This window comes from Lepidochelys olivacea (genome assembly GCF_965140295.1).
Source record: "Lepidochelys olivacea isolate rLepOli2 genome assembly, chromosome: 8".
NCBI classification, from domain to species: Eukaryota; Metazoa; Chordata; order Testudines; family Cheloniidae; genus Lepidochelys; species Lepidochelys olivacea.
The window spans coordinates 3,865,566-3,878,690 of NC_140418.1; the positions used below are offsets into that span (position 1 = coordinate 3,865,566).

The window sequence follows — 13,125 nt, forward strand, 5'->3', positions numbered from 1 at the left end:
TATTCATTACAGTCTTTCACTGGGAGAACAGAACGTTCAAACTAAGGGGATTTAAAGTTAAGAACACTGACAAAAATTCAAGCAAACAACACTTCAATGCACTTGTACAGTGCAGTTCGTTCACAGATCTCAAAGCTCACAAGGAAACGTTAATTAATTAGGCCTTATGACATAGAATCATAGAGGATTAGGGTCTGAAGAGACCTCAGGAGGTCATCTAGTCCAACCCCCCGCTCAAAGCAGGACCAATCCGAACGAAATCATCCCAGCCAGCGCTTTGTCAAGCCGGGTCTTAAAAACCTCTGAGGATGGAGATTCCACCACCTGCCTCAGTAACCCATTCCAGTGCTTCACCACCCTCCTAGTGAAATAGTGTTTCCTAATATCCAACCTAAATCTCCCCTGCTGCAACTTGAGACCATTGCTTCTTGTTCTGTCATCTGCCACCACTGAGAACAGCCGAGCTCCATCCTCTTTGGAACCCCCCTTCAGGTAGTTGAAGGCTGTAATCAAATCCCCCCGCTATGAGTTAGCTACTGTTGGCCAAAATGTTCAAAAATGGGTACCCGACAGGCACCTGAAATCATTTGATTGTCGAAAAAGCTCCACGCCCAGCAGCACCCACTCACACAGCTGGGAGTTTTCAACGCTTCTGAAACATCGGGTCACTTTGATTAGGTGCCTAACCACAGGCAGTGGGATTTGAGAAATTCGGCCTGAGCAATTTACTGGAAATCACACCTCAAGCGGGGGGAAGGGCTTGGAAAAGGAGTCAGGAAGTCTAACCCCCATTTTTATTGTTAGTTATTGGTATTAGAAAAGCAGTTAAAGGCCCAAACCAAAATCAAGAGCTCCACTGTGCTGCCAACGCTGTACACACATCTTAAGAGACAGTCCTTGCCCTAACTAATTACTATCTAAACAGACAAGACATATAAGGTGTAGGAGTAGCAGAGCTGGTGGACAGAATCTAAGTCTCCTAAATCCCAGTCCGGTGCTTTTTCTGATGGACCTCACAGCCTCTGCCCCAGTTTGAACGTCTGGGTACCCTTGCCTCAACGGCTGCAATGATACAGATACGCTTGATCCAGATACGTCCTGCAGCCATGGTGTAGGCTGGTGGACCAGTCATCAGCATGGGACAGACAATCAGCCACACCCAGGTCAGTTTGTCACCCTCACCTCAGGGCCCTGTTTATTCTTCAAAAACAATAAATAAAAGGGAACATGAAACAAGAAAATCAAGCAACTGTCCTGCTCCCCATCGAGACTGTGGGGTGCTCTGGCCTCTGGCAGCTTAATGGTCAGAACTCCCCCCTCCCAAGACTTGCCCTCTTGCAGCCTTCTGTCCCCCCACAGCCCTCTTCTCTAGGCTCATCATGGAGCTGGGCCCTTCAGTTATATCCCCTGACTATGAATCCTCAGCCCAGTCACTCAATGCTGTCCATTTGGGCTCTTCTCCAGAACAGGGCTAGCTGCTCCCCAGCCCCCCTGGCCTTTAAAAGAGGGCTGGGTGCTCTGTTGCACTCTACTTCTGAGATAACACAGCCTGTCACATCTGTAACTTAGTCTGAACATGGCTGCAGGAAAGATGGATAGATGCTAGTTTTATGCTAGGAATAGTCAGAAAAAGAGGAGAAGACAAAACCAACAAAAACATACTACTTGCAGACAGTTCCAAAGGGGTCAAGTCTGAATCAGCAGCCCCAGAGCACAATGCTCATTACATCCTCCCACAGATTCCCCCAACACACACACACACACCCACACCCCAACTGGGCTAAAGAGATGTAGAAAACTGACTCAGTCAACCAGCAATGGAAAAGCAAACCCAGGGGGGTGTGAAGCGAAGGGGCAGGGGAGTGAAAGGATGAAAGCATCCGCACCTCAGCTTGGAGGCAGAGCAGTTGTATCAATCCTAGCAGTGAGAGGAAGTCCACTTGGTAACCAGAGCCACTGTGGAACCCATGCCCAGGGGCATGCAATCTGCTCTGCCCCCTGAGTAACCCCTTTTTCTTCAGCAGGGCTGCTCGTGGTGCGAGCTGCAACATGAGCTAAGGTGGCAGAGTCCAACCCCACGTTTGCCAGCAGTTTGTGTGTCGAGAAGGGCTTTAAAGGGAAGTGTTATTTGTATTTGCCAGACTGCTTCCCTTCTGTCATCCTGTGGGCTCAGGTAGGGAGGCAGAAAAGTAGAACAGCTTCAAATCTTATATTCCTTGCCAACACAGGCGTAAAGCCCTACCTCTCAAACACCATTTGTAGAACCAGTCTGGCAACGTGAGACTGAAGTGGATGTGACGTGTAGGAATGGCTGACGCTGCAGAAGCTTGGTCTGGGAGCAGTAGCGAGATCTAGTGCCTCTACTTTTAAGTGATGTTTATCTTTGGGGACCAGAAATGTGATTACTTCCATTTGTTTCCTGAAAGTTGCAATGCAAAAAAAAAGGAAAAGAAAAAAGACTTTATTTCCCCTCTTTTTACTTTCAATGGAGCTGAAAGGCAAAAGACCAAACTTGACAATGGGACTAGACTGTCATTGTAAGCTGAGTCTGAGAGCCCTGCTTCTGGTGGGGAATGATATGTTTTTTGAAAGTCTCGATTTACCGCAGCCTGCCAATGCTCATCGTAAGCAAAGCCCCTGGGTGAGGAGGACTTGGCACATTGCCTTAATGCACTGCAATGCATGCACTCAGAGTTTCTGTTGTGTCTGAATTCCTGCACTGCTGGGTGGATCATAAATTATGGTGCAGGCAGGAGTGTGCTTTCAGCTTTTGGCAAAGAGCAGACACCTTCCCTTCGTCCTAACCACTACCGTTACGGGAATAAGAACATGGCAGCAGGTACTGGAAAACGCTGCTGCAGATTTCATCCAAGCATTCACCCGAGCCAGCTGTTGGGAGGATATATCAGGTGTTACCACACTTCAGCACTGCGGGGTGGGGACACAATGGGAAAAATAACTTCAGTCAAATTAAAAAGTAATGACTGCATACAACTGCCATTTCTCCAGCTCCCATTTCAAGTGCCTGTGATGGTGGAAACATCCACATGGAGTATAATCAAATGCAAACGGTTATGAGCGCTGCTGCAAGCAGCAGTAAGCAAGTGCATCAATCCCAATGCAACTTGCCTGGGCTGCATTTGAAGAATTTCTATTACACAGATATAGACGGATGCAGGCAAGGAACTAGTTTCTGTCCAACGATATAGTTGGGGTTATGTTTCTATGTTACAGGTTCCTGGGAAAAAATGCAAGAGATATAACTTCTAGAGGCCACTGAGTACGCCTAAATTAATGAGGGATGATGGCAGCCATCATGAGGGTACAACATGACATGCAGAAATCTCACTCCACCTTGTCCAACATGAAAAAATAACGTGCATCACCCAAATGTACTGTGCTATTCACCACTTTCTGCCCCACCAGTTCAAACTTTTCTATTCAGTGTCTGAAACCCTGGATTAAATTTTATGCAAGGGCCCTAAGTGAAATGAGTGATGGCCTTTGTTCAGTCTCCAGGCCATGAACATAAAAAACAAACTAGCACATATATGTTCTTCTTGGCTCAGAAGAGGCAGAATAGTTCACGACAGGAGCTTACACACCGATTAACTAGAGTCAAGCCTGAATTTCCCCAAAGCTTAGCAGTGTCCAGATCTGGGATTTCGTCCAGGAGCATTTTTATGAGTAACTTGTTCAGGGCACATCCCTCCAGAGTGAATGCTCCACTGGGATTACATGGCTCCATTGCATGGCTCATGGACTCATAGCCCTTCTTAAAGAGAGGAGCTTATTATACAAAACAACTAAACATCCACACAGCTCAAGAAGCATCTTGATTCCACCCCTTCCCCTTGGCTACCAGCCACCAAACCTTGTCTGGAAAGCTCTACAGTGTGCAAAGACATCTAGTAGCTGACTAACATACTGTAGGCAAACATATCACTGCGGCAGGTAGTCACATCTGTACCAGTTGGTCTCGTCTCTGAAAATATTAATTACAATCTACTCAACCGCAGCTGAAGAAATTATGTTGGGCATGGAAAAAATTAAATACTTAGGGGATTTGGAGACTTGAAAATGAATGGAACCATATGTCCTCTGGCTAAATATTCAAGATCTTTCTCTTTACTGCCAATCTGGACTTCAAGCACCCAAATGGGAGAGGGATGGCACACACAAGTATGCATATGTACATTCTCATAATTTTCCTCTTTAACCATAGCTGGACTTGGGCAAGCACCTATGGTTGATACGGCAGAGCAGTATTGGGGGGCAGGGGGCGACAGGGGTGCAGAACAGGTAGAGGCTCCATCCTCATCATGAAACATTTAGTAGGGTCATTTCTGCCTGTCTATGTGGAAACTGAAGATCCCAAAGCACTTTCTGGAAGTAGATCGAGATTACATCAGCAAATATTCCTTCTAACTGAACCAGGGTCTAATGATCAAGGCTGTGTGTAAACTACAGCTGAATGCGTAATGGTTGTTACATTTTCCCATGCAGCCAGTACGTAGCTCATTGTTTTGTAAAGTGCTTTGGGATTTCTTGACCCAGAAAGGCACTTGATCAAGTACGTTCAACACCCAACAACTTTAATAAAAGTAGAGGGTGCTCAGCACCTCACAGGAGTCCTCAGGACCCTGCAGGATCAAATATGAAATGATCCCACATTTTACATTTCACAATATCGTCTCCCTCTACCTCCCTTGAATTTAGTATATGGGTGGCGCTGGTAAAGAAAGGGAAAAAATGAAACTTCTGAATCCCTCCTTCCAGAAAGCGAATGTTAAAAACCTGGTAGCATTGCAACTTTGGAACCTCTCCAACTACAACACTTAGTACACCACAGACAACTGTTTCCCAGCCAGACTGTGTCATTGATAATGGCTTGGTGAAAACCAAATAAAACAAGAGTCTCCAGCAACACCGAGTCTCGGCTGTTTTGTGGTGTTTTCTCTTCCTCTGCAGCAGAAAAACAGGTGGAAAGCAGCACCGTAATTCAAGGGATATACCGATAATCGAAGTCTCCTTACAATGGGTAGCAAGTAATTGGAAAGTTTCGTGGGGTGCTGTGGTTTGATAGGTTAGAGTCTGACTTATTCTGCACATTAATTAAGGTAAGGGATGTTGCTGCAAAGTAATGACAGAATGGTGCGAAGATGCTGAGATATGGATCTAATGAGATATTCTGATTCTGCTGTTCTCTTTTTTCAGTGCAGCCCAAAGCTACAATCCATAGGGCATTCTTGGTTCTTCATTCCAGTACCACCAAAGGAGATATTTGGAAATACACACAGCAAATTCACTACAAAAGGTCCCCCCCTCCCCCGCTCTCCTGCTGGTAATAGCTCACCTTAAGTGATCACTCTCGTTACAGTGTGTATGGTTAACACCCTTGTTTCATGTTCTCTGTGTATATAAATCTCCCCACTGTATTTTCCACTGAATGCATCCGATGAAGTGAGCTGTAGCTCATGAAAGCTTATGCTCAAATAAATTTGTTAGTCTCTAACGTGCCACAAGTCCTCCTTTTCTTAAAGCAAAGAAGAAACACGTGATTCCCTGTCCACTCCGCCTCCAAAGTAATAGAAAATATTCCTTTCAGTGAAAGGTCTATGAAATGTGTTTTATCTGACAGCTACAGATCTTTGAGAAATAGTCAAAAAAATAAACAAGCATTTTGAATGTTGGGAAGGAATATTCAGCTAAACTCTGATTGTAACAATGTTAGATGATGTACTTCTCTTATGAGCCAAGAGATTCAAACAGAAACAACTTTCAGACTTTATCCCCCTATTAACTAAACTAAATATTGCCCTCTCTCCAGCTTGTTGTAAAAGTTGTTCTTAAAAGGCGTTCCTTTTACATTTCTGATGGATCTGCTCGTATTGGCTGGTTTGCAAAAGAACTCAGCACTCATTTTTTAATCATTTGGCCAGGAACACAATTTTTCATAACACCTGGTCTTATTCTCCCCTTCTTTAATTCATCTTTGGTCTCTACCACCACAGGAATCCACTAAGACATTAGCAAGACTATTCATTCTGGCTGCTAAAACTGTCATCGCTCATTCCTGGAAAAAACGTTCACCACCAAAGGCTGGATCCTGCACCACGAAGTGAATGAGAGCTTTGCCATTGACTAAAATGGATGCAGGATCAGGCATCACAAAAGGAGCTGGACCGGCTTCATTGTACGTGTTTTGTCCCTGCTACAGAAAGCTTTTACCTGCCTTAAAAGATAAGCATGGGGAGAAGTTTCTCATTCTATAGCTACATGAGTCACAGCTTTCCTTACCACTGGAAGAAGACTCAAATACACTTAGGCCCTGGTACAACAATAGACTCCATACAGGTGGATCCTATTATAGAACCAGAGCCTTAAAAAGTAACCTTCATATAACCATAGGCAGCTTCTCTCCCACAGCTTTGCATTACTATCCTGTCCATTCTTCATTATAGTCGTACTTGTCCTCCAGGCATTTGTGTTTCATTAGCTAAGCCTGTACAATGATTTCTATTTCTGCCACAGCTACACTCCACCCCCTCCTTTTTTCCCCTCCTTTTGATTTTTCCCTCTAGTTCACGGACATTCCCTTTTGCACATTTCAGGTGAGATTTTCAAAACTGGTTGCCAGTGGCCTAACTTTCCTCCCACTGAAACCAGGGAGAGCGTTATCATAGGGTACCCACCCTCATACTGTTCATATGAAAATGCTGCCTTGCAGTATGGCAAATCTCTAGCTGCCCAGTGGCTTTTGTTCCTATTGTATAGGTGAACCCTGCCTGGCTTTTGATAAAATAAATACATAAATAAATTAAAAACATTAATCTCCCCTGATTTTAAATGACACCTCATAACAAATCTTATTTGTGCTTCTTAATTTCTCTCTCCAGTTATTTTTTTAACTCTGTAACTTTAATCTTTATCTCTGAGAAACATATGGGAGTAAGTTGGTATAAAAAATGCTACAGGAAGTAAAAATGTACTGGACTTTATGATATATGGGACATACCATTGTCAGCTTGCTATTATCTCAGAACCACATTCTCTGAGCAGGTTTTTCCACTATAAACTCAGATTATTATTTTTAATGTCTCAACCACTTCAAATCACATGTAGCGTAAACTTCTGCTTCATTAACTGGGAGCCTGAATTCTGATTCTGTTTTCAAAACAGGGTTTCGGTCTATTAACCCATTTTTAGTTATACGGTGGCAAAAAAATATTACTTTCCTAACTTCCAAAAATTTTATTCAACAAGCTACACTTTTAGACACTTTGGGGTTACTCTAAAAAAACAGACCATGACTCACCAGTGCATTACTCCAGTTTTACACAGGTGCAACACTGGAATAATGCAACCGCAAACCAAGTCTATAAACAGGGAATTGGGAACAGGGCATAAAGTCTCAGACAATGAAAAAGATCTGATCTATTACGCTGAAAAATGTGTTGAAATGGACTGATATAGTAAAACCTCAGAGTTACTAACATCTCAGGAATGGAGGTTTTTCATAACTCTGAAATGTTTGTAACTCTGAAAATAACATTATGGTTGTCCTTTCAAAAGTTTACAACTGAACATTGACAATACAGCTTTGAAACTTTAAATGTAATGTTTTTTCTACTGCAGAGTAAACTACTAACAAAATAAAGGAAAAGCAAACACAGTACTGTACTGTATTTACTTTTTCTTGCACACGCGCGTGTCTGTGTATGTATGCACACTGCTGTCTCATTGCACACTTCCAGTTACAAATGAGGTGTGTGGTTGACAGGCCAGTTCATAACTCTGGTGTTAGTAACTCTGAGGTTCTACTGTAATTTAAATTTGAAAAATACCACACCAGGTTTGTGTAATGTAGTTCCTCAATCTATGTACTGCTTTAAATGTTTGTACCAAAATCAGCCCCATATTCCTTTGGAACTTTAAGCGAATTAATTTCAGTCACCAGTATAAACAGACAGAAATAGGGGAGCAGGAGAGAGGAAACTGAAGAGGTCTGACAAAGCATCAGAAAAACGAGGAAGTGAGAATGGATAAGGGTTGGGGCAGCATAGTTAATAGCAGAAAAGAGTTTTCATGAGTGGCCTGGGGAACAAGGGAGAATACCGGAGAGGACCAGGAGTTCAAGGGGGGCATCAGAGAACTCTTGGGGAAATATGGAAAGGTTTGGGGAATGTTGGGAGTGAGCCAAAAGATCATCAGGAAAGACACAGAGCATTTGTGAGCCCCACAAGCCAGTGCTTTCAGAACTTCTGCAGGAGGAAATGGTTTTCTATGCACAGCCAGCTTTTCACAGTTGATTAGCACCAATATGTTTGCAATTGATAAATAAAGGTGGAATATGAGAATTAGGCTTTCCATAATTGCTTCCCCCCCCCCTTCTCTGTTCCGTGCTACGCTTTCCAGCCCAGAATTTCTAGTTTTAATGCGTTACCTAATGAAAAACTCCAATGAATAGTAAAGCAACAAAGCGGCATTCCTGCAGAAGGCATTGCAGGCCTGGGCACTGCATAAATCTTCAATGCCTCTGCCACTAACACATACTGGTAGCAATTGGAAACACTCTCAGCCCAGGTTTCAGAGTAACAGCCGTGTTAGTCTGTATTCGCAAAAAGAAAAGGAGTACTTGTGGCACCTTAGAGACTAACCAATTTATTTGAGCATGAGCTTTCGTGAGCTACAGCTCACTTCATCGGATGCATACCGTGGAAACTGCAGCAGACTTTATATATACACAGAGAATATGAAACAATACCTCCTCCCACCCCACTGTCCTGCTCGTAATAGCTTATCTAAAGTGATCATCAGGTGGGCCATTTCCAGCACAAATCCAGGTTTTCTCACCCTCCACCCCCCCACACAAATTCACTCTCCTGCTGGTGATAGCCCATCCAAAGTGACAACTCTTTACACAATGTGCATGACAATCAAGTTGGGCTATTTCCTGCACAAATCCAGGTTTTCTCACATCCCCCCCACCCCCATACACACACAAACTCACTCTCCTGCTGGTAATAGCTCATCCAAACTGACCACTCTCCAAGTTTAAATCCAAGTTAAACCAGAACATTTGGGGGGGGGGTAGCAAAAAACAAGAGGAAATAGGCTACCTTGCATAATGACTTAGCCACTCCCAGTCTCTATTTAAGCCTAAATTAATAGTATCCAATTTGCAAATGATTTCCAATTCAGCAGTTTCTCGCTGGAGTCTGGATTTGAAGTTTTTTTGTTTTAAGATAGCGACCTTCATGTCTGTGATTGCGTGACCAGAGAGATTGAAGTGTTCTCCGACTGGTTTATGAATGTTATAATTCTTGACATCTGATTTGTGTCCATTTATTCTTTTACGTAGAGACTGTCCAGTTTGACCAATGTACATGGCAGAGGGGCATTGCTGGCACATGATGGCATATATCACATTGGTGGATGTGCAGGTGAACGAGCCTGATAGTGTGGCTGATGTTATTAGGCCCTGTGATGGTGTCCCCTGAATAGATATGTGGACACAGTTGGCAACGGGCTTTGTTGCAAGGATAAGTTCCTGGGTTAGTGGTTTTGTTGTGTGGTATGTGGTTGTTGGTGAGTATTTGCTTCAGGTTGCGGGGCTGTCTGTAGGCAAGGACTGGCCTGTCTCCCAAGATTTGTGAGAGTGCTGGGTCATCCTTTAGGATACGTTGTAGATCCTTAATAATGCATTGGAGGGGTTTTAGTTGGGGGCTGAAGGTGACGGCTAGTGGCGTTCTGTTATTTTCTTTGTTAGGCCTGTCCTGTAGTAGGTAACTTCTGGGAACTCTTCTGGCTCTATCAATCTGTTTCTTTACTTCTGCAGGTGGGTATTGTAGTTGTAAGAAAGCTTGACAGAGATCTTGTAGGTGTTTGTCTCTGTCTGAGGGGTTGGAGCAAATGCGGTTGTATCGCAGAGCTTGGCTGTAGACGATGGATCGTGTGGTGTGGTCAGGGTGAAAGCTGGAGGCATGCAGGTAGGAATAGCGGTCAGAAGGTTTCTGGTATAGGGTGGTGTTTATGTGACCATTGTTTATTAGCACTGTAGTGTCCAGGAAGTGGATCTCTTGTGTGGACTGGACCAGGCTGAGGTTGGTGGTGGGATGGAAATTGTTGAAATCATGGTGGAATTCCTCAAGGGCTTCTTTTCCATGGGTCCAGATGATGAAGATGTCATCAATATAGCGCAAGTAGAGTAGGGGCTTTAGGGGACGAGAGCTGAGGAAGCGTTGTTCTAAATCAGCCATAAAAATGTTGGCATACTGTGGGGCCATGCGGGTACCCATAGCAGTGCCGCTGATCTGAAGGTATACATTGTCCCCAAATGTGAAATAGTTATGGGTAAGGACAAAGTCACAAAGTTTAGCCACCAGGTTAGCCGTGACATTATCGGGGATAGTGTTCTTGACGGCTTGTAGTCCATCTTTGTGTGGAATGTTAGTGTAGAGGGCTTCTACATCCATAGTGGCCAGGATGGTGTTATCAGGAAGATCACCGATGGATTGAAGTTTCCTCAGGAAGTCAGTGGTGTCTCGAAGGTAGCTGGGAGTGCTGGTAGCGTAGGGCCTGAGGAGGGAGTCTACATAGCCAGACAATCCTGCTGTCAGGGTGCCAATGCCTGAGATGATGGGGCGCCCAGGATTTCCAGGTTTATGGATCTTGGGTAGTAGATAGAATATCCCAGGTCGGGGTTCCAGGGGTGTGTCTGTGCGGATTTGATCTTGTGCTTTTTCAGGAAGTTTCTTGAGCAAATGCTGTAGTTGCTTTTGGTAACTCTCAGTGGGATCATAGGGTAATGGCTTGTAGAAACTTGTGTTGGAGAGCTGCTGAGCAGCCTCTTGTTCATATTCCGACCTATTCATGATGACGACAGCACCTCCTTTGTCAGCCTTTTTGATTATGATGTCAGAGTTGTTTCTGACGCTGTGGATGGCATTGCGTTCCGCATGGCTGAGGTTATGGGGCAAGTGATGCTGCTTTTCCACAATTTCAGCCCGCGCACGTCGGCAGAAGCACTCTATGTAGAAGTCCAGTCTGCTGTTTCGACCTTCAGGAGGAGTCCACCTAGAATCCCTCTTTCTGTAGTGTTGGTAGGGAGACCTCTGTGGATTAGTATGCTGTTCAGAGGTATTTTGGAAATATTCCTTGAGTCGGAGACGTCGAAAATAGGATTCTAGGTCACCACAGAACTGTATCATGTTCGTGGGGGTGGAGGGGCAGAAGGAGAGGCCCCGAGATAGAACAGCTGCTTCTGCTGGGCTGAGAGTATAGTTGGATAGGTTAACAATATTGCTAGGTGGGTTGAGGGAATCATTGCTGTGGCCCCTAGTAGCATGTAGTAGTTTAGAAAGTTTAGTGTCCTTTTTCTTTTGTAGAGAAGCAAAGTGTGCGTTGTAAATGGCTTGTCTAGTTTTAGTAAAATCCAGCCACGAGGAAGTGTGTGTGGAAGGTTGTTTTTTTATGAGAGTATCCATTTTTGAGAGCTCATTCTTAATCTTTCCCTGTTTGCTGTAGAGGATGTTGATCAGGTGATTCCGCAGTTTCTTTGAGAGCGTGTGGCACAAGCTGTCAGCATAGTCTGTGTGGTATGTAGATTGCAATGGATTTTTTACCTTCAGTCCTTTTGGTACGATGTCCATCTGTTTGCATTTGGAAAGGAAGATGACGTCTGTCTGTATCTGTACAAGTTTTTTCATGCAGTTGATAGATTTCCACTCCATACGGCTAAATGCAGTGCCTTGCATAATGACAGGTTTCAGAGTAACAGCCGTATTACCCATACAATAGGGTACATACTCAGCCCAATTCACCCATACAATAGGGCAACTTCACACCTCTTCAGTGGGGCAAAGCTGGCTTTGACAGCCACTGGAATTGCCCAAGTGGAGGAGAACAATAGAAGCAGCACCTTCCAGCTGTATGGCTGCGCTGGGCTGTCCTGCACATGGCAACACCCAGCTGCTACTATCAATCTCCAAAGGCTCTTAGTAGCTGCCCTAAATTAGAGCATTCTTCAGGATGTTTTAATTTGTGCTGGGAATCAGAACAGCACAGGAGGAGAGCAACAGAATCTGGGGCATTTAAAATCACCATTGTATACACACACACACACACACACACACACAACATCAAGCATTCTTTGCACACAGCTCAAGAGCCAGGCCTCTGAATGAAATCTCAGCTTAGATGGAGAACACACAGAACATGCCACTAGCTTCCAGTAGAACTTGACCGGAGAGGACAAAGCCCACCGTAAAGACAACTTCATGGCTGGTTTGTAGAACTCAACTAAGCTCTCATTCAAATCGAAATGTGGCTGATGGTTACACGAAACACCAAGTAAGCATTCCTGAATTCACTAATTTCTAGAGGTGGTGTTGGGAGGCAGAGAAGAAATCTTCCTTGCCAGCAATAAAAAATTTGCAGTCACTGGGCCCAATATATTAAAACAATCTCTACTCCTGAACGTTTCCATGCACAGTTAACAGCATTCAGAAGCCAGCTGTGCCTGTACTCAGGTACTAGGTGTCTAAATTCTCTTACTTGTACTGACAGCTCGTTGCACCTGCAATTTACTGTGTTTGCACAGCTGGAGACTCCTTAAAAATATGACCCATTAGCTAATATTCAGGGGACCCTATTTAGTTTTGCCTTTTGAAAAAGACACTTTAAAAATCAGAAATTACACGGTGAAAAAAAATCAATTCTATAATCAAAAGTGTACTATAGTATAGCTCTGTGTGTATTTAAATCGATTAGCCCAAATTCCTCCCAAGGTAGAACTTTTTTCAATCCATTCACCATTAAACAAACTGGATACTACAAAATAGGAGACTGCAACTATGTATCTGCATAAAACACTACAAACCTTCTGAACAACACCAAGAGAAAGTTAGCTGACCCAAATTCATCTCCAGTAGAGCTCCAGTGGTTGCTGTGGGCTTTCACCAGGGATAAATTTGCCCACTGCGGATCTGGTACTTCAAAACCACACTGAAATCACAGGTTTCACAGTAACAGCCATGTTAGTCTGTATTCGCAAAAAGAAAAGGAGGACTTGTGGCACCTTAGAGACTAACCAATTTATTTGAGCATAAGCTTTCGTGAGCT

The 13,125-nt window shown here is 43.9% G+C and overlaps 1 protein-coding gene across 1 annotated transcript in view; it reads right to left on the bottom strand.

The window, feature by feature from the left end:
• The window catches only part of SGCD (sarcoglycan delta), a 513,449-nt gene that overhangs the window by 301,529 nt on the left and 198,795 nt on the right, over window positions 1-13,125 (bottom strand). The gene's annotated exons all lie outside the window — the stretch shown is intronic.